Raw genomic sequence first — 20,004 nt, forward strand, 5'->3', positions numbered from 1 at the left:
GTACTTTCATTAAGTATACTAAACCGGCTAATTGGGAATAGACAAACTGTAAAAAGCCCTCTGAGAAAGCCCCTCTCTAACCTTTGTTAGTAAGCTTTTCTGTAGCCTGCCTGTTGATGTATTTTCGGTTTGAACAGTGCACAACATGAAGAGACGGAACACTGGCGGCTTGTCACAATGCCCCCCGATGACATCACAATAGCGCTGCTGCCTAGAAAACAAGCTGCGCAGAAGAAGTTGTTCTTTGGGTGGGAGGGTGGGCTAGTGGAAGGAGGGGGCAATCTCTTTTTTTCCCGGGTGGTAGGGGGATGACAGGAGAAGGGAAGCGGGTGGTGAGAAAGGTACAGAGGGCAGGGTTTGGGGGCTGGGAAGGAAAGGGAAAAGATTAGGGTTTGGGGATGATGAAAGGGCTTTCTACGGGTAAGGATGGCAAAGGGTGGCAGTGACGGAAAGTCAGGCAACCTGTCCTGTCCGTCTTTTTGTATCGTGAATTGGAAAGACTGCAAGGGGGAGGGGAGTTGCTTGCGCCCTAAAGGAGGAGTTATTCAGATTCATTGCAGTGGGCGGCGGCTGCAAAACGCACCATTCTTCTTGTTTTTGCTCTGCAAAGCAGCCTTTTCAAGGGTTGGCTTGGGTGACAAAATGTCTTGTGTAGGCGTGGGTTTGTCTCCCTCTCGCTCTCTCTCCCTAAGATGTGTCCGGCATAGGCCAGGGTGCCACTCGAGGCCCAAACCAATTCTGGTTATCGCTTCTCGGCCTTTTGGCTAAGATCAAGTGTAGTATCTGTTCTTATCAGTTTAATATCTGATACGTCCCCTATCTGGGGACCATATATTAAATGGATTTTTAGAACAGGGAGATGGAAAAAGAGCTTGCTCTGTCCACTCCACGCATTGACCTGGTATTGCAGTACCTCCAGGAACGGTGCACCCCTTCTTAACCCAGTTTCCAAAAGCAGAACTCGATTCACCTGATTCATATTAGCCCGATTAGCGAATTGAAATGAATTTTTATCTAACACACTTTTTACTTGCTTTATTCATCCAAATAGCAAACTCATCACCACTCAACTTCACCAACTCTGCTATGTCCCGTGCAGTATCTTGTTGTCAGTCTAATCTAGATCATGTGTAATTGAATGGAATAGATCCCTTTTGGACAAAGTGGAGTCAGATGCTGCAGTGACCACAGGTGTGAGAGGATCTACAATTGGCATCTGGTGTTATCTCTCTGCTTCCACTCCAAATAAAGTTACCTGTTGTTACCTGAACGTCAAATACTAAGAATGGGCGGCCTATGAAAGAATTAGTACTTTCATTAAGTATACTAAACCGGCTAATTGGGAATAGACAAACTGTAAAAAGCCCTCTGAGAAAGCCCCTCTCTAACCTTTGTTAGTAAGCTTTTCTGTAGCCTGCCTGTTGATGTATTTTCGGTTTGAACAGTGCACAACATGAAGAGACGGAACACTGGCGGCTTGTCACAATGCCCCCCGATGACATCACAATAGCGCTGCTGCCTAGAAAACAAGCTGCGCAGAAGAAGTTGTTCTTTGGGTGGGAGGGTGGGCTAGTGGAAGGAGGGGGGCAATCTCTTTTTTTCCCGGGTGGTAGGGGGATGACAGGAGAAGGGAAGCGGGTGGTGAGAAAGGTACAGAGGGCAGGGTTTGGGGGCTGGGAAGGAAAGGGAAAAGATTAGGGTTTGGGGATGATGAAAGGGCTTTCTACGGGTAAGGATGGCAAAGGGTGGCAGTGACGGAAAGTCAGGCAACCTGTCCTGTCCGTCTTTTTGTATCGTGAATTGGAAAGACTGCAAGGGGGAGGGGAGTTGCTTGCGCCCTAAAGGAGGAGTTATTCAGATTCATTGCAGTGGGCGGCGGCTGCAAAACGCACCATTCTTCTTGTTTTTGCTCTGCAAAGCAGCCTTTTCAAGGGTTGGCTTGGGTGACAAAATGTCTTGTGTAGGCGTGGGTTTGTCTCCCTCTCGCTCTCTCTCCCTAAGATGTGTCCGGCATAGGCCAGGGTGCCACTCGAGGCCCAAACCAATTCTGGTTATCGCTTCTCGGCCTTTTGGCTAAGATCAAGTGTAGTATCTGTTCTTATCAGTTTAATATCTGATACGTCCCCTATCTGGGGACCATATATTAAATGGATTTTTAGAACAGGGAGATGGAAAAAGAGCTTGCTCTGTCCACTCCACGCATTGACCTGGTATTGCAGTACCTCCAGGAACGGTGCACCCCTTCTTAACCCAGTTTCCAAAAGCAGAACTCGATTCACCTGATTCATATTAGCCCGATTAGCGAATTGAAATGAATTTTTATCTAACACACTTTTTACTTGCTTTATTCATCCAAATAGCAAACTCATCACCACTCAACTTCACCAACTCTGCTATGTCCCGTGCAGTATCTTGTTGTCAGTCTAATCTAGATCATGTGTAATTGAATGGAATAGATCCCTTTTGGACAAAGTGGAGTCAGATGCTGCAGTGACCACAGGTGTGAGAGGATCTACAATTGGCATCTGGTGTTATCTCTCTGCTTCCACTCCAAATAAAGTTACCTGTTGTTACCTGAACGTCAAATACTAAGAATGGGCGGCCTATGAAAGAATTAGTACTTTCATTAAGTATACTAAACCGGCTAATTGGGAATAGACAAACTGTAAAAAGCCCTCTGAGAAAGCCCCTCTCTAACCTTTGTTAGTAAGCTTTTCTGTAGCCTGCCTGTTGATGTATTTTCGGTTTGAACAGTGCACAACATGAAGAGACGGAACACTGGCGGCTTGTCACAATGCCCCCCGATGACATCACAATAGCGCTGCTGCCTAGAAAACAAGCTGCGCAGAAGAAGTTGTTCTTTGGGTGGGAGGGTGGGCTAGTGGAAGGAGGGGGCAATCTCTTTTTTTCCCGGGTGGTAGGGGGATGACAGGAGAAGGGAAGCGGGTGGTGAGAAAGGTACAGAGGGCAGGGTTTGGGGGCTGGGAAGGAAAGGGAAAAGATTAGGGTTTGGGGATGATGAAAGGGCTTTCTACGGGTAAGGATGGCAAAGGGTGGCAGTGACGGAAAGTCAGGCAACCTGTCCTGTCCGTCTTTTTGTATCGTGAATTGGAAAGACTGCAAGGGGGAGGGGAGTTGCTTGCGCCCTAAAGGAGGAGTTATTCAGATTCATTGCAGTGGGCGGCGGCTGCAAAACGCACCATTCTTCTTGTTTTTGCTCTGCAAAGCAGCCTTTTCAAGGGTTGGCTTGGGTGACAAAATGTCTTGTGTAGGCGTGGGTTTGTCTCCCTCTCGCTCTCTCTCCCTAAGATGTGTCCGGCATAGGCCAGGGTGCCACTCGAGGCCCAAACCAATTCTGGTTATCGCTTCTCGGCCTTTTGGCTAAGATCAAGTGTAGTATCTGTTCTTATCAGTTTAATATCTGATACGTCCCCTATCTGGGGACCATATATTAAATGGATTTTTAGAACAGGGAGATGGAAAAAGAGCTTGCTCTGTCCACTCCACGCATTGACCTGGTATTGCAGTACCTCCAGGAACGGTGCACCCCTTCTTAACCCAGTTTCCAAAAGCAGAACTCGATTCACCTGATTCATATTAGCCCGATTAGCGAATTGAAATGAATTTTTATCTAACACACTTTTTACTTGCTTTATTCATCCAAATAGCAAACTCATCACCACTCAACTTCACCAACTCTGCTATGTCCCGTGCAGTATCTTGTTGTCAGTCTAATCTAGATCATGTGTAATTGAATGGAATAGATCCCTTTTGGACAAAGTGGAGTCAGATGCTGCAGTGACCACAGGTGTGAGAGGATCTACAATTGGCATCTGGTGTTATCTCTCTGCTTCCACTCCAAATAAAGTTACCTGTTGTTACCTGAACGTCAAATACTAAGAATGGGCGGCCTATGAAAGAATTAGTACTTTCATTAAGTATACTAAACCGGCTAATTGGGAATAGACAAACTGTAAAAAGCCCTCTGAGAAAGCCCCTCTCTAACCTTTGTTAGTAAGCTTTTCTGTAGCCTGCCTGTTGATGTATTTTCGGTTTGAACAGTGCACAACATGAAGAGACGGAACACTGGCGGCTTGTCACAATGCCCCCCGATGACATCACAATAGCGCTGCTGCCTAGAAAACAAGCTGCGCAGAAGAAGTTGTTCTTTGGGTGGGAGGGTGGGCTAGTGGAAGGAGGGGGCAATCTCTTTTTTTCCCGGGTGGTAGGGGGATGACAGGAGAAGGGAAGCGGGTGGTGAGAAAGGTACAGAGGGCAGGGTTTGGGGGCTGGGAAGGAAAGGGAAAAGATTAGGGTTTGGGGATGATGAAAGGGCTTTCTACGGGTAAGGATGGCAAAGGGTGGCAGTGACGGAAAGTCAGGCAACCTGTCCTGTCCGTCTTTTTGTATCGTGAATTGGAAAGACTGCAAGGGGGAGGGGAGTTGCTTGCGCCCTAAAGGAGGAGTTATTCAGATTCATTGCAGTGGGCGGCGGCTGCAAAACGCACCATTCTTCTTGTTTTTGCTCTGCAAAGCAGCCTTTTCAAGGGTTGGCTTGGGTGACAAAATGTCTTGTGTAGGCGTGGGTTTGTCTCCCTCTCGCTCTCTCTCCCTAAGATGTGTCCGGCATAGGCCAGGGTGCCACTCGAGGCCCAAACCAATTCTGGTTATCGCTTCTCGGCCTTTTGGCTAAGATCAAGTGTAGTATCTGTTCTTATCAGTTTAATATCTGATACGTCCCCTATCTGGGGACCATATATTAAATGGATTTTTAGAACAGGGAGATGGAAAAAGAGCTTGCTCTGTCCACTCCACGCATTGACCTGGTATTGCAGTACCTCCAGGAACGGTGCACCCCTTCTTAACCCAGTTTCCAAAAGCAGAACTCGATTCACCTGATTCATATTAGCCCGATTAGCGAATTGAAATGAATTTTTATCTAACACACTTTTTACTTGCTTTATTCATCCAAATAGCAAACTCATCACCACTCAACTTCACCAACTCTGCTATGTCCCGTGCAGTATCTTGTTGTCAGTCTAATCTAGATCATGTGTAATTGAATGGAATAGATCCCTTTTGGACAAAGTGGAGTCAGATGCTGCAGTGACCACAGGTGTGAGAGGATCTACAATTGGCATCTGGTGTTATCTCTCTGCTTCCACTCCAAATAAAGTTACCTGTTGTTACCTGAACGTCAAATACTAAGAATGGGCGGCCTATGAAAGAATTAGTACTTTCATTAAGTATACTAAACCGGCTAATTGGGAATAGACAAACTGTAAAAAGCCCTCTGAGAAAGCCCCTCTCTAACCTTTGTTAGTAAGCTTTTCTGTAGCCTGCCTGTTGATGTATTTTCGGTTTGAACAGTGCACAACATGAAGAGACGGAACACTGGCGGCTTGTCACAATGCCCCCCGATGACATCACAATAGCGCTGCTGCCTAGAAAACAAGCTGCGCAGAAGAAGTTGTTCTTTGGGTGGGAGGGTGGGCTAGTGGAAGGAGGGGGCAATCTCTTTTTTTCCCGGGTGGTAGGGGGATGACAGGAGAAGGGAAGCGGGTGGTGAGAAAGGTACAGAGGGCAGGGTTTGGGGGCTGGGAAGGAAAGGGAAAAGATTAGGGTTTGGGGATGATGAAAGGGCTTTCTACGGGTAAGGATGGCAAAGGGTGGCAGTGACGGAAAGTCAGGCAACCTGTCCTGTCCGTCTTTTTGTATCGTGAATTGGAAAGACTGCAAGGGGGAGGGGAGTTGCTTGCGCCCTAAAGGAGGAGTTATTCAGATTCATTGCAGTGGGCGGCGGCTGCAAAACGCACCATTCTTCTTGTTTTTGCTCTGCAAAGCAGCCTTTTCAAGGGTTGGCTTGGGTGACAAAATGTCTTGTGTAGGCGTGGGTTTGTCTCCCTCTCGCTCTCTCTCCCTAAGATGTGTCCGGCATAGGCCAGGGTGCCACTCGAGGCCCAAACCAATTCTGGTTATCGCTTCTCGGCCTTTTGGCTAAGATCAAGTGTAGTATCTGTTCTTATCAGTTTAATATCTGATACGTCCCCTATCTGGGGGCCATATATTAAATGGATTTTTAGAACAGGGAGATGGAAAAAGAGCTTGCTCTGTCCACTCCACGCATTGACCTGGTATTGCAGTACCTCCAGGAACGGTGCACCCCTACTTAACCCAGTTTCCAAAAGCAGAACTCGATTCACCTGATTCATATTAGCCCGATTAGCGAATTGAAATGAATTTTTATCTAACACACTTTTTACTTGCTTTATTCATCCAAATAGCAAACTCATCACCACTCAACTTCACCAACTCTGCTATGTCCCGTGCAGTATCTTGTTGTCAGTCTAATCTAGATCATGTGTAATTGAATGGAATAGATCCCTTTTGGACAAAGTGGAGTCAGATGCTGCAGTGACCACAGGTGTGAGAGGATCTACAATTGGCATCTGGTGTTATCTCTCTGCTTCCACTCCAAATAAAGTTACCTGTTGTTACCTGAACGTCAAATACTAAGAATGGGCGGCCTATGAAAGAATTAGTACTTTCATTAAGTATACTAAACCGGCTAATTGGGAATAGACAAACTGTAAAAAGCCCTCTGAGAAAGCCCCTCTCTAACCTTTGTTAGTAAGCTTTTCTGTAGCCTGCCTGTTGATGTATTTTCGGTTTGAACAGTGCACAACATGAAGAGACGGAACACTGGCGGCTTGTCACAATGCCCCCCGATGACATCACAATAGCGCTGCTGCCTAGAAAACAAGCTGCGCAGAAGAAGTTGTTCTTTGGGTGGGAGGGTGGGCTAGTGGAAGGAGGGGGCAATCTCTTTTTTTCCCGGGTGGTAGGGGGATGACAGGAGAAGGGAAGCGGGTGGTGAGAAAGGTACAGAGGGCAGGGTTTGGGGGCTGGGAAGGAAAGGGAAAAGATTAGGGTTTGGGGATGATGAAAGGGCTTTCTACGGGTAAGGATGGCAAAGGGTGGCAGTGACGGAAAGTCAGGCAACCTGTCCTGTCCGTCTTTTTGTATCGTGAATTGGAAAGACTGCAAGGGGGAGGGGAGTTGCTTGCGCCCTAAAGGAGGAGTTATTCAGATTCATTGCAGTGGGCGGCGGCTGCAAAACGCACCATTCTTCTTGTTTTTGCTCTGCAAAGCAGCCTTTTCAAGGGTTGGCTTGGGTGACAAAATGTCTTGTGTAGGCGTGGGTTTGTCTCCCTCTCGCTCTCTCTCCCTAAGATGTGTCCGGCATAGGCCAGGGTGCCACTCGAGGCCCAAACCAATTCTGGTTATCGCTTCTCGGCCTTTTGGCTAAGATCAAGTGTAGTATCTGTTCTTATCAGTTTAATATCTGATACGTCCCCTATCTGGGGACCATATATTAAATGGATTTTTAGAACAGGGAGATGGAAAAAGAGCTTGCTCTGTCCACTCCACGCATTGACCTGGTATTGCAGTACCTCCAGGAACGGTGCACCCCTTCTTAACCCAGTTTCCAAAAGCAGAACTCGATTCACCTGATTCATATTAGCCCGATTAGCGAATTGAAATGAATTTTTATCTAACACACTTTTTACTTGCTTTATTCATCCAAATAGCAAACTCATCACCACTCAACTTCACCAACTCTGCTATGTCCCGTGCAGTATCTTGTTGTCAGTCTAATCTAGATCATGTGTAATTGAATGGAATAGATCCCTTTTGGACAAAGTGGAGTCAGATGCTGCAGTGACCACAGGTGTGAGAGGATCTACAATTGGCATCTGGTGTTATCTCTCTGCTTCCACTCCAAATAAAGTTACCTGTTGTTACCTGAACGTCAAATACTAAGAATGGGCGGCCTATGAAAGAATTAGTACTTTCATTAAGTATACTAAACCGGCTAATTGGGAATAGACAAACTGTAAAAAGCCCTCTGAGAAAGCCCCTCTCTAACCTTTGTTAGTAAGCTTTTCTGTAGCCTGCCTGTTGATGTATTTTCGGTTTGAACAGTGCACAACATGAAGAGACGGAACACTGGCGGCTTGTCACAATGCCCCCCGATGACATCACAATAGCGCTGCTGCCTAGAAAACAAGCTGCGCAGAAGAAGTTGTTCTTTGGGTGGGAGGGTGGGCTAGTGGAAGGAGGGGGCAATCTCTTTTTTTCCCGGGTGGTAGGGGGATGACAGGAGAAGGGAAGCGGGTGGTGAGAAAGGTACAGAGGGCAGGGTTTGGGGGCTGGGAAGGAAAGGGAAAAGATTAGGGTTTGGGGATGATGAAAGGGCTTTCTACGGGTAAGGATGGCAAAGGGTGGCAGTGACGGAAAGTCAGGCAACCTGTCCTGTCCGTCTTTTTGTATCGTGAATTGGAAAGACTGCAAGGGGGAGGGGAGTTGCTTGCGCCCTAAAGGAGGAGTTATTCAGATTCATTGCAGTGGGCGGCGGCTGCAAAACGCACCATTCTTCTTGTTTTTGCTCTGCAAAGCAGCCTTTTCAAGGGTTGGCTTGGGTGACAAAATGTCTTGTGTAGGCGTGGGTTTGTCTCCCTCTCGCTCTCTCTCCCTAAGATGTGTCCGGCATAGGCCAGGGTGCCACTCGAGGCCCAAACCAATTCTGGTTATCGCTTCTCGGCCTTTTGGCTAAGATCAAGTGTAGTATCTGTTCTTATCAGTTTAATATCTGATACGTCCCCTATCTGGGGACCATATATTAAATGGATTTTTAGAACAGGGAGATGGAAAAAGAGCTTGCTCTGTCCACTCCACGCATTGACCTGGTATTGCAGTACCTCCAGGAACGGTGCACCCCTTCTTAACCCAGTTTCCAAAAGCAGAACTCGATTCACCTGATTCATATTAGCCCGATTAGCGAATTGAAATGAATTTTTATCTAACACACTTTTTACTTGCTTTATTCATCCAAATAGCAAACTCATCACCACTCAACTTCACCAACTCTGCTATGTCCCGTGCAGTATCTTGTTGTCAGTCTAATCTAGATCATGTGTAATTGAATGGAATAGATCCCTTTTGGACAAAGTGGAGTCAGATGCTGCAGTGACCACAGGTGTGAGAGGATCTACAATTGGCATCTGGTGTTATCTCTCTGCTTCCACTCCAAATAAAGTTACCTGTTGTTACCTGAACGTCAAATACTAAGAATGGGCGGCCTATGAAAGAATTAGTACTTTCATTAAGTATACTAAACCGGCTAATTGGGAATAGACAAACTGTAAAAAGCCCTCTGAGAAAGCCCCTCTCTAACCTTTGTTAGTAAGCTTTTCTGTAGCCTGCCTGTTGATGTATTTTCGGTTTGAACAGTGCACAACATGAAGAGACGGAACACTGGCGGCTTGTCACAATGCCCCCCGATGACATCACAATAGCGCTGCTGCCTAGAAAACAAGCTGCGCAGAAGAAGTTGTTCTTTGGGTGGGAGGGTGGGCTAGTGGAAGGAGGGGGCAATCTCTTTTTTTCCCGGGTGGTAGGGGGATGACAGGAGAAGGGAAGCGGGTGGTGAGAAAGGTACAGAGGGCAGGGTTTGGGGGCTGGGAAGGAAAGGGAAAAGATTAGGGTTTGGGGATGATGAAAGGGCTTTCTACGGGTAAGGATGGCAAAGGGTGGCAGTGACGGAAAGTCAGGCAACCTGTCCTGTCCGTCTTTTTGTATCGTGAATTGGAAAGACTGCAAGGGGGAGGGGAGTTGCTTGCGCCCTAAAGGAGGAGTTATTCAGATTCATTGCAGTGGGCGGCGGCTGCAAAACGCACCATTCTTCTTGTTTTTGCTCTGCAAAGCAGCCTTTTCAAGGGTTGGCTTGGGTGACAAAATGTCTTGTGTAGGCGTGGGTTTGTCTCCCTCTCGCTCTCTCTCCCTAAGATGTGTCCGGCATAGGCCAGGGTGCCACTCGAGGCCCAAACCAATTCTGGTTATCGCTTCTCGGCCTTTTGGCTAAGATCAAGTGTAGTCCCTTCATTGGGTTTGCCTTGGTCTTGGCTGGGAGGAGCCCGGGCTTGCACAACCGCCGGCCTCGGGGATTGTTGCGCCTTTTGGTGCTTACGTCCCCTTATGGCTGGTGGTTCCTGGGCTCGGGAGGCGATCACCTGCGGCACTGCGCTTTTGTGTGGTGGCCGATGACCGTTTTCTGAAATTTGCGGATGAAATCTCATCTGTTCTTATCAGTTTAATATCTGATACGTCCCCTATCTGGGGACCATATATTAAATGGATTTTTAGAACAGGGAGATGGAAAAAGAGCTTGCTCTGTCCACTCCACGCATTGACCTGGTATTGCAGTACCTCCAGGAACGGTGCACCCCTTCTTAACCCAGTTTCCAAAAGCAGAACTCGATTCACCTGATTCATATTAGCCCGATTAGCGAATTGAAATGAATTTTTATCTAACACACTTTTTACTTGCTTTATTCATCCAAATAGCAAACTCATCACCACTCAACTTCACCAACTCTGCTATGTCCCGTGCAGTATCTTGTTGTCAGTCTAATCTAGATCATGTGTAATTGAATGGAATAGATCCCTTTTGGACAAAGTGGAGTCAGATGCTGCAGTGACCACAGGTGTGAGAGGATCTACAATTGGCATCTGGTGTTATCTCTCTGCTTCCACTCCAAATAAAGTTACCTGTTGTTACCTGAACGTCAAATACTAAGAATGGGCGGCCTATGAAAGAATTAGTACTTTCATTAAGTATACTAAACCGGCTAATTGGGAATAGACAAACTGTAAAAAGCCCTCTGAGAAAGCCCCTCTCTAACCTTTGTTAGTAAGCTTTTCTGTAGCCTGCCTGTTGATGTATTTTCGGTTTGAACAGTGCACAACATGAAGAGACGGAACACTGGCGGCTTGTCACAATGCCCCCCGATGACATCACAATAGCGCTGCTGCCTAGAAAACAAGCTGCGCAGAAGAAGTTGTTCTTTGGGTGGGAGGGTGGGCTAGTGGAAGGAGGGGGCAATCTCTTTTTTTCCCGGGTGGTAGGGGGATGACAGGAGAAGGGAAGCGGGTGGTGAGAAAGGTACAGAGGGCAGGGTTTGGGGGCTGGGAAGGAAAGGGAAAAGATTAGGGTTTGGGGATGATGAAAGGGCTTTCTACGGGTAAGGATGGCAAAGGGTGGCAGTGACGGAAAGTCAGGCAACCTGTCCTGTCCGTCTTTTTGTATCGTGAATTGGAAAGACTGCAAGGGGGAGGGGAGTTGCTTGCGCCCTAAAGGAGGAGTTATTCAGATTCATTGCAGTGGGCGGCGGCTGCAAAACGCACCATTCTTCTTGTTTTTGCTCTGCAAAGCAGCCTTTTCAAGGGTTGGCTTGGGTGACAAAATGTCTTGTGTAGGCGTGGGTTTGTCTCCCTCTCGCTCTCTCTCCCTAAGATGTGTCCGGCATAGGCCAGGGTGCCACTCGAGGCCCAAACCAATTCTGGTTATCGCTTCTCGGCCTTTTGGCTAAGATCAAGTGTAGTATCTGTTCTTATCAGTTTAATATCTGATACGTCCCCTATCTGGGGACCATATATTAAATGGATTTTTAGAACAGGGAGATGGAAAAAGAGCTTGCTCTGTCCACTCCACGCATTGACCTGGTATTGCAGTACCTCCAGGAACGGTGCACCCCTTCTTAACCCAGTTTCCAAAAGCAGAACTCGATTCACCTGATTCATATTAGCCCGATTAGCGAATTGAAATGAATTTTTATCTAACACACTTTTTACTTGCTTTATTCATCCAAATAGCAAACTCATCACCACTCAACTTCACCAACTCTGCTATGTCCCGTGCAGTATCTTGTTGTCAGTCTAATCTAGATCATGTGTAATTGAATGGAATAGATCCCTTTTGGACAAAGTGGAGTCAGATGCTGCAGTGACCACAGGTGTGAGAGGATCTACAATTGGCATCTGGTGTTATCTCTCTGCTTCCACTCCAAATAAAGTTACCTGTTGTTACCTGAACGTCAAATACTAAGAATGGGCGGCCTATGAAAGAATTAGTACTTTCATTAAGTATACTAAACCGGCTAATTGGGAATAGACAAACTGTAAAAAGCCCTCTGAGAAAGCCCCTCTCTAACCTTTGTTAGTAAGCTTTTCTGTAGCCTGCCTGTTGATGTATTTTCGGTTTGAACAGTGCACAACATGAAGAGACGGAACACTGGCGGCTTGTCACAATGCCCCCCGATGACATCACAATAGCGCTGCTGCCTAGAAAACAAGCTGCGCAGAAGAAGTTGTTCTTTGGGTGGGAGGGTGGGTTAGTGGAAGGAGGGGGCAATCTCTTTTTTTCCCGGGTGGTAGGGGGATGACAGGAGAAGGGAAGCGGGTGGTGAGAAAGGTACAGAGGGCAGGGTTTGGGGGCTGGGAAGGAAAGGGAAAAGATTAGGGTTTGGGGATGATGAAAGGGCTTTCTACGGGTAAGGATGGCAAAGGGTGGCAGTGACGGAAAGTCAGGCAACCTGTCCTGTCCGTCTTTTTGTATCGTGAATTGGAAAGACTGCAAGGGGGAGGGGAGTTGCTTGCGCCCTAAAGGAGGAGTTATTCAGATTCATTGCAGTGGGCGGCGGCTGCAAAACGCACCATTCTTCTTGTTTTTGCTCTGCAAAGCAGCCTTTTCAAGGGTTGGCTTGGGTGACAAAATGTCTTGTGTAGGCGTGGGTTTGTCTCCCTCTCGCTCTCTCTCCCTAAGATGTGTCCGGCATAGGCCAGGGTGCCACTCGAGGCCCAAACCAATTCTGGTTATCGCTTCTCGGCCTTTTGGCTAAGATCAAGTGTAGTATCTGTTCTTATCAGTTTAATATCTGATACGTCCCCTATCTGGGGACCATATATTAAATGGATTTTTAGAACAGGGAGATGGAAAAAGAGCTTGCTCTGTCCACTCCACGCATTGACCTGGTATTGCAGTACCTCCAGGAACGGTGCACCCCTTCTTAACCCAGTTTCCAAAAGCAGAACTCGATTCACCTGATTCATATTAGCCCGATTAGCGAATTGAAATGAATTTTTATCTAACACACTTTTTACTTGCTTTATTCATCCAAATAGCAAACTCATCACCACTCAACTTCACCAACTCTGCTATGTCCCGTGCAGTATCTTGTTGTCAGTCTAATCTAGATCATGTGTAATTGAATGGAATAGATCCCTTTTGGACAAAGTGGAGTCAGATGCTGCAGTGACCACAGGTGTGAGAGGATCTACAATTGGCATCTGGTGTTATCTCTCTGCTTCCACTCCAAATAAAGTTACCTGTTGTTACCTGAACGTCAAATACTAAGAATGGGCGGCCTATGAAAGAATTAGTACTTTCATTAAGTATACTAAACCGGCTAATTGGGAATAGACAAACTGTAAAAAGCCCTCTGAGAAAGCCCCTCTCTAACCTTTGTTAGTAAGCTTTTCTGTAGCCTGCCTGTTGATGTATTTTCGGTTTGAACAGTGCACAACATGAAGAGACGGAACACTGGCGGTTTGTCACAATGCCCCCCGATGACATCACAATAGCGCTGCTGCCTAGAAAACAAGCTGCGCAGAAGAAGTTGTTCTTTGGGTGGGAGGGTGGGCTAGTGGAAGGAGGGGGCAATCTCTTTTTTTCCCGGGTGGTAGGGGGATGACAGGAGAAGGGAAGCGGGTGGTGAGAAAGGTACAGAGGGCAGGGTTTGGGGGCTGGGAAGGAAAGGGAAAAGATTAGGGTTTGGGGATGATGAAAGGGCTTTCTACGGGTAAGGATGGCAAAGGGTGGCAGTGACGGAAAGTCAGGCAACCTGTCCTGTCCGTCTTTTTGTATCGTGAATTGGAAAGACTGCAAGGGGGAGGGGAGTTGCTTGCGCCCTAAAGGAGGAGTTATTCAGATTCATTGCAGTGGGCGGCGGCTGCAAAACGCACCATTCTTCTTGTTTTTGCTCTGCAAAGCAGCCTTTTCAAGGGTTGGCTTGGGTGACAAAATGTCTTGTGTAGGCGTGGGTTTGTCTCCCTCTCGCTCTCTCTCCCTAAGATGTGTCCGGCATAGGCCAGGGTGCCACTCGAGGCCCAAACCAATTCTGGTTATCGCTTCTCGGCCTTTTGGCTAAGATCAAGTGTAGTATCGTTCGAAAAGGTGGTTTAAGGCTCCGGCCACCTTAGTACAATGATGCAATGCACACTGGAAGGTTGCGCTTGTTAGTACTTTGGGAGGATAGTATATCCATCTAGAGGAAACCATGGCCCTACCAGGATCGAGGCTATTAGACTGAGTAAGTGTGGGGGCTATGGTGCAATGTGCCCCAGGATTGACGACCCTGGAGTGAGTCTGAGCTTGCTGGCTTGGGACCCCGGCGAGCCTTGGGCTCTGTAGCACACCGTACCTTGCCCTTTCATTCTTTCTGAGCATATTGCTCTATCCCGGCCTTCTGGCTAGGAAGGGAAATTTTTATAATCATGGTCGGAGGTCCGTTCAGCTTTGGGCTGAGAAACCAACACCCGGTTGGAGGTCCGGGTCAGCTTCGGCTGAGAAACCAACACCCGGTTGGAGGTCCGGGTCAGCTTCGGCTGAGAAACCAACACCCGGTTGGAGGTCCGGGTCAGCTTCGGCTGAGAAACCAACACCCGGTTGGAGGTCCGGGTCAGCTTCGGCTGAGAAACCAACACCCGGTTGGAGGTCCGGTTAGCCTTGGGCTGAGAAACCAACACCGGTTGACGGTCCGGGCAGTTTCGGCTGCGAAACCAACAACTAGTAGCTCTCTACTCCACTTGGGTAAGATGCCTGGATGGACGCTGGGAGCAACGACAAGGCTCAACCAGGCTTCGGCTTGGGGGAGCACCGAAGATCCCTGACCCTTGCTGTGGCCTTCTGGCTCGGAGGGACGGGGTTGATTTTTGGGGACCCTCTCCTCACGGAGGGGTCCACACGAATCCTAGCCTTTGCACTGTTTTTGGTGTGACTTCGGTCATGCATTTTTTGCGGTGCTTTGGAAAGCTTCATTAAATCAAAAATCTGTTCTTATCAGTTTAATATCTGATACGTCCCCTATCTGGGGACCATATATTAAATGGATTTTTAGAACAGGGAGATGGAAAAAGAGCTTGCTCTGTCCACTCCACGCATTGACCTGGTATTGCAGTACCTCCAGGAACGGTGCACCCCTTCTTAACCCAGTTTCCAAAAGCAGAACTCGATTCACCTGATTCATATTAGCCCGATTAGCGAATTGAAATGAATTTTTATCTAACACACTTTTTACTTGCTTTATTCATCCAAATAGCAAACTCATCACCACTCAACTTCACCAACTCTGCTATGTCCCGTGCAGTATCTTGTTGTCAGTCTAATCTAGATCATGTGTAATTGAATGGAATAGATCCCTTTTGGACAAAGTGGAGTCAGATGCTGCAGTGACCACAGGTGTGAGAGGATCTACAATTGGCATCTGGTGTTATCTCTCTGCTTCCACTCCAAATAAAGTTACCTGTTGTTACCTGAACGTCAAATACTAAGAATGGGCGGCCTATGAAAGAATTAGTACTTTCATTAAGTATACTAAACCGGCTAATTGGGAATAGACAAACTGTAAAAAGCCCTCTGAGAAAGCCCCTCTCTAACCTTTGTTAGTAAGCTTTTCTGTAGCCTGCCTGTTGATGTATTTTCGGTTTGAACAGTGCACAACATGAAGAGACGGAACACTGGCGGCTTGTCACAATGCCCCCCGATGACATCACAATAGCGCTGCTGCCTAGAAAACAAGCTGCGCAGAAGAAGTTGTTCTTTGGGTGGGAGGGTGGGCTAGTGGAAGGAGGGGGCAATCTCTTTTTTTCCCGGGTGGTAGGGGGATGACAGGAGAAGGGAAGCGGGTGGTGAGAAAGGTACAGAGGGCAGGGTTTGGGGGCTGGGAAGGAAAGGGTAAAGATTAGGGTTTGGGGATGATGAAAGGGCTTTCTACGGGTAAGGATGGCAAAGGGTGGCAGTGACGGAAAGTCAGGCAACCTGTCCTGTCCGTCTTTTTGTATCGTGAATTGGAAAGACTGCAAGGGGGAGGGGAGTTGCTTGCGCCCTAAAGGAGGAGTTATTCAGATTCATTGCAGTGGGCGGCGGCTGCAAAACGCACCATTCTTCTTGTTTTTGCTCTGCAAAGCAGCCTTTTCAAGGGTTGGCTTGGGTGACAAAATGTCTTGTGTAGGCGTGGGTTTGTCTCCCTCTCGCTCTCTCTCCCTAAGATGTGTCCGGCATAGGCCAGGGTGCCACTCGAGGCCCAAACCAATTCTGGTTATCGCTTCTCGGCCTTTTGGCTAAGATCAAGTGTAGTATCTGTTCTTATCAGTTTAATATCTGATACGTCCCCTATCTGGGGACCATATATTAAATGGATTTTTAGAACAGGGAGATGGAAAAAGAGCTTGCTCTGTCCACTCCACGCATTGACCTGGTATTGCAGTACCTCCAGGAACGGTGCACCCCTTCTTAACCCAGTTTCCAAAAGCAGAACTCGATTCACCTGATTCATATTAGCCCGATTAGCGAATTGAAATGAATTTTTATCTAACACACTTTTTACTTGCTTTATTCATCCAAATAGCAAACTCATCACCACTCAACTTCACCAACTCTGCTATGTCCCGTGCAGTATCTTGTTGTCAGTCTAATCTAGATCATGTGTAATTGAATGGAATAGATCCCTTTTGGACAAAGTGGAGTCAGATGCTGCAGTGACCACAGGTGTGAGAGGATCTACAATTGGCATCTGGTGTTATCTCTCTGCTTCCACTCCAAATAAAGTTACCTGTTGTTACCTGAACGTCAAATACTAAGAATGGGCGGCCTATGAAAGAATTAGTACTTTCATTAAGTATACTAAACCGGCTAATTGGGAATAGACAAACTGTAAAAAGCCCTCTGAGAAAGCCCCTCTCTAACCTTTGTTAGTAAGCTTTTCTGTAGTCTGCCTGTTGATGTATTTTCGGTTTGAACAGTGCACAACATGAAGAGACGGAACACTGGCGGCTTGTCACAATGCCCCCCGATGACATCACAATAGCGCTGCTGCCTAGAAAACAAGCTGCGCAGAAGAAGTTGTTCTTTGGGTGGGAGGGTGGGCTAGTGGAAGGAGGGGGCAATCTCTTTTTTTCCCGGGTGGTAGGGGGATGACAGGAGAAGGGAAGCGGGTGGTGAGAAAGGTACAGAGGGCAGGGTTTGGGGGCTGGGAAGGAAAGGGAAAAGATTAGGGTTTGGGGATGATGAAAGGGCTTTCTACGGGTAAGGATGGCAAAGGGTGGCAGTGACGGAAAGTCAGGCAACCTGTCCTGTCCGTCTTTTTGTATCGTGAATTGGAAAGACTGCAAGGGGGAGGGGAGTTGCTTGCGCCCTAAAGGAGGAGTTATTCAGATTCATTGCAGTGGGCGGCGGCTGCAAAACGCACCATTCTTCTTGTTTTTGCTCTGCAAAGCAGCCTTTTCAAGGGTTGGCTTGGGTGACAAAATGTCTTGTGTAGGCGTGGGTTTGTCTCCCTCTCGCTCTCTCTCCCTAAGATGTGTCCGGCATAGGCCAGGGTGCCACTCGAGGCCCAAACCAATTCTGGTTATCGCTTCTCGGCCTTTTGGCTAAGATCAAGTGTAGTTTGGGAGGGTACTACCTTGGTTGGTGCTGAAAGGTGCCAGGGTATTGCACAACTGCTGTCCTTGGGGGAGTGTGCATCGTAGGATGTCATAGCCCCCTTGTGACGGACGGTTACCTGGGCAACGAGAGGCGGTCACTTTTTTATTTTCAAACTCATCCTTCAAAAAAAAAAAAAAAAAAAAAAAAAAAAAAAATCTGTTCTTATCAGTTTAATATCTGATACGTCCCCTATCTGGGGACCATATATTAAATGGATTTTTAGAACAGGGAGATGGAAAAAGAGCTTGCTCTGTCCACTCCACGCATTGACCTGGTATTGCAGTACCTCCAGGAACGGTGCACCCCTTCTTAACCCAGTTTCCAAAAGCAGAACTCGATTCACCTGATTCATATTAGCCCGATTAGCGAATTGAAATGAATTTTTATCTAACACACTTTTTACTTGCTTTATTCATCCAAATAGCAAACTCATCACCACTCAACTTCACCAACTCTGCTATGTCCCGTGCAGTATCTTGTTGTCAGTCTAATCTAGATCATGTGTAATTGAATGGAATAGATCCCTTTTGGACAAAGTGGAGTCAGATGCTGCAGTGACCACAGGTGTGAGAGGATCTACAATTGGCATCTGGTGTTATCTCTCTGCTTCCACTCCAAATAAAGTTACCTGTTGTTACCTGAACGTCAAATACTAAGAATGGGCGGCCTATGAAAGAATTAGTACTTTCATTAAGTATACTAAACCGGCTAATTGGGAATAGACAAACTGTAAAAAGCCCTCTGAGAAAGCCCCTCTCTAACCTTTGTTAGTAAGCTTTTCTGTAGCCTGCCTGTTGATGTATTTTCGGTTTGAACAGTGCACAACATGAAGAGACGGAACACTGGCGGCTTGTCACAATGCCCCCCGATGACATCACAATAGCGCTGCTGCCTAGAAAACAAGCTGCGCAGAAGAAGTTGTTCTTTGGGTGGGAGGGTGGGCTAGTGGAAGGAGGGGGCAATCTCTTTTTTTCCCGGGTGGTAGGGGGATGACAGGAGAAGGGAAGCGGGTGGTGAGAAAGGTACAGAGGGCAGGGTTTGGGGGCTGGGAAGGAAAGGGAAAAGATTAGGGTTTGGGGATGATGAAAGGGCTTTCTACGGGTAAGGATGGCAAAGGGTGGCAGTGACGGAAAGTCAGGCAACCTGTCCTGTCCGTCTTTTTGTATCGTGAATTGGAAAGACTGCAAGGGGGAGGGGAGTTGCTTGCGCCCTAAAGGAGGAGTTATTCAGATTCATTGCAGTGGGCGGCGGCTGCAAAACGCACCATTCTTCTTGTTTTTGCTCTGCAAAGCAGCCTTTTCAAGGGTTGGCTTGGGTGACAAAATGTCTTGTGTAGGCGTGGGTTTGTCTCCCTCTCGCTCTCTCTCCCTAAGATGTGTCCGGCATAGGCCAGGGTGCCACTCGAGGCCCAAACCAATTCTGGTTATCGCTTCTCGGCCTTTTGGCTAAGATCAAGTGTAGTATCTGTTCTTATCAGTTTAATATCTGATACGTCCCCTATCTGGGGACCATATATTAAATGGATTTTTAGAACAGGGAGATGGAAAAAGAGCTTGCTCTGTCCACTCCACGCATTGACCTGGTATTGCAGTACCTCCAGGAACGGTGCACCCCTTCTTAACCCAGTTTCCAAAAGCAGAACTCGATTCACCTGATTCATATTAGCCCGATTAGCGAATTGAAATGAATTTTTATCTAACACACTTTTTACTTGCTTTATTCATCCAAATAGCAAACTCATCACCACTCAACTTCACCAACTCTGCTATGTCCCGTGCAGTATCTTGTTGTCAGTCTAATCTAGATCATGTGTAATTGAATGGAATAGATCCCTTTTGGACAAAGTGGAGTCAGATGCTGCAGTGACCACAGGTGTGAGAGGATCTACAATTGGCATCTGGTGTTATCTCTCTGCTTCCACTCCAAATAAAGTTACCTGTTGTTACCTGAACGTCAAATACTAAGAATGGGCGGCCTATGAAAGAATTAGTACTTTCATTAAGTATACTAAACCGGCTAATTGGGAATAGACAAACTGTAAAAAGCCCTCTGAGAAAGCCCCTCTCTAACCTTTGTTAGTAAGCTTTTCTGTAGCCTGCCTGTTGATGTATTTTCGGTTTGAACAGTGCACAACATGAAGAGACGGAACACTGGCGGCTTGTCACAATGCCCCCCGATGACATCACAATAGCGCTGCTGCCTAGAAAACAAGCTGCGCAGAAGAAGTTGTTCTTTGGGTGGGAGGGTGGGCTAGTGGAAGGAGGGGGCAATCTCTTTTTTTCCCGGGTGGTAGGGGGATGACAGGAGAAGGGAAGCGGGTGGTGAGAAAGGTACAGAGGGCAGGGTTTGGGGGCTGGGAAGGAAAGGGAAAAGATTAGGGTTTGGGGATGATGAAAGGGCTT

The 20,004-nt window shown here is 47.2% G+C and overlaps 13 non-coding genes and 2 pseudogenes across 13 annotated transcripts; all 15 read left to right on the plus strand.

Annotated features, from left to right (window-relative positions):
* The first annotated feature begins 744 nt into the window (after nt 1-744).
* LOC142253527 (U2 spliceosomal RNA) lies at nt 745-935 on the plus strand. Its single transcript, XR_012726784.1, has one exon. It is a non-coding gene; the product is annotated as a U2 spliceosomal RNA (small nuclear RNA).
* Nucleotides 936-2,053: 1,118 nt separating this feature from the next.
* Nucleotides 2,054-2,244, plus strand: LOC142253538 (U2 spliceosomal RNA). Its single transcript, XR_012726789.1, has one exon. It is a non-coding gene; the product is annotated as a U2 spliceosomal RNA (small nuclear RNA).
* Nucleotides 2,245-3,361: 1,117 nt separating this feature from the next.
* Nucleotides 3,362-3,552, plus strand: LOC142253550 (U2 spliceosomal RNA). The gene has a single exon (XR_012726794.1). It is a non-coding gene; the product is annotated as a U2 spliceosomal RNA (small nuclear RNA).
* A 1,117-nt stretch (nt 3,553-4,669) lies between these two features.
* On the plus strand, nt 4,670-4,860 carry LOC142253562 (U2 spliceosomal RNA). The gene has a single exon (XR_012726795.1). It is a non-coding gene; the product is annotated as a U2 spliceosomal RNA (small nuclear RNA).
* Nucleotides 4,861-5,977: 1,117 nt separating this feature from the next.
* On the plus strand, nt 5,978-6,168 carry LOC142252881 (U2 spliceosomal RNA). The gene has a single exon (XR_012726245.1). It is a non-coding gene; the product is annotated as a U2 spliceosomal RNA (small nuclear RNA).
* A 1,117-nt stretch (nt 6,169-7,285) lies between these two features.
* On the plus strand, nt 7,286-7,476 carry LOC142253574 (U2 spliceosomal RNA). The gene has a single exon (XR_012726796.1). It is a non-coding gene; the product is annotated as a U2 spliceosomal RNA (small nuclear RNA).
* A 1,117-nt stretch (nt 7,477-8,593) lies between these two features.
* On the plus strand, nt 8,594-8,784 carry LOC142253585 (U2 spliceosomal RNA). The gene has a single exon (XR_012726797.1). It is a non-coding gene; the product is annotated as a U2 spliceosomal RNA (small nuclear RNA).
* Nucleotides 8,785-10,106: 1,322 nt separating this feature from the next.
* Nucleotides 10,107-10,291, plus strand: LOC142253315 (U2 spliceosomal RNA). The gene has a single exon (XR_012726616.1). It is a non-coding gene; the product is annotated as a U2 spliceosomal RNA (small nuclear RNA).
* A 1,117-nt stretch (nt 10,292-11,408) lies between these two features.
* On the plus strand, nt 11,409-11,599 carry LOC142253596 (U2 spliceosomal RNA). The gene has a single exon (XR_012726798.1). It is a non-coding gene; the product is annotated as a U2 spliceosomal RNA (small nuclear RNA).
* Nucleotides 11,600-12,716: 1,117 nt separating this feature from the next.
* On the plus strand, nt 12,717-12,907 carry LOC142253607 (U2 spliceosomal RNA). Its single transcript, XR_012726799.1, has one exon. It is a non-coding gene; the product is annotated as a U2 spliceosomal RNA (small nuclear RNA).
* Nucleotides 12,908-14,024: 1,117 nt separating this feature from the next.
* On the plus strand, nt 14,025-14,166 carry LOC142253698 (U2 spliceosomal RNA; annotated as a pseudogene).
* Nucleotides 14,167-14,909: 743 nt separating this feature from the next.
* LOC142253051 (U2 spliceosomal RNA) lies at nt 14,910-15,102 on the plus strand. Its single transcript, XR_012726373.1, has one exon. It is a non-coding gene; the product is annotated as a U2 spliceosomal RNA (small nuclear RNA).
* A 1,117-nt stretch (nt 15,103-16,219) lies between these two features.
* Nucleotides 16,220-16,410, plus strand: LOC142253618 (U2 spliceosomal RNA). Its single transcript, XR_012726800.1, has one exon. It is a non-coding gene; the product is annotated as a U2 spliceosomal RNA (small nuclear RNA).
* Nucleotides 16,411-17,704: 1,294 nt separating this feature from the next.
* Nucleotides 17,705-17,910, plus strand: LOC142253511 (U2 spliceosomal RNA; annotated as a pseudogene).
* Nucleotides 17,911-19,027: 1,117 nt separating this feature from the next.
* Nucleotides 19,028-19,218, plus strand: LOC142253629 (U2 spliceosomal RNA). Its single transcript, XR_012726801.1, has one exon. It is a non-coding gene; the product is annotated as a U2 spliceosomal RNA (small nuclear RNA).
* The last annotated feature ends 786 nt before the right edge of the window (nt 19,219-20,004 follow it).

The sequence above is a fragment of the Anomaloglossus baeobatrachus genome, chromosome 9, assembly GCF_048569485.1.
Source record: "Anomaloglossus baeobatrachus isolate aAnoBae1 chromosome 9, aAnoBae1.hap1, whole genome shotgun sequence".
Taxonomy (NCBI): Eukaryota; Metazoa; Chordata; class Amphibia; order Anura; family Aromobatidae; genus Anomaloglossus; species Anomaloglossus baeobatrachus.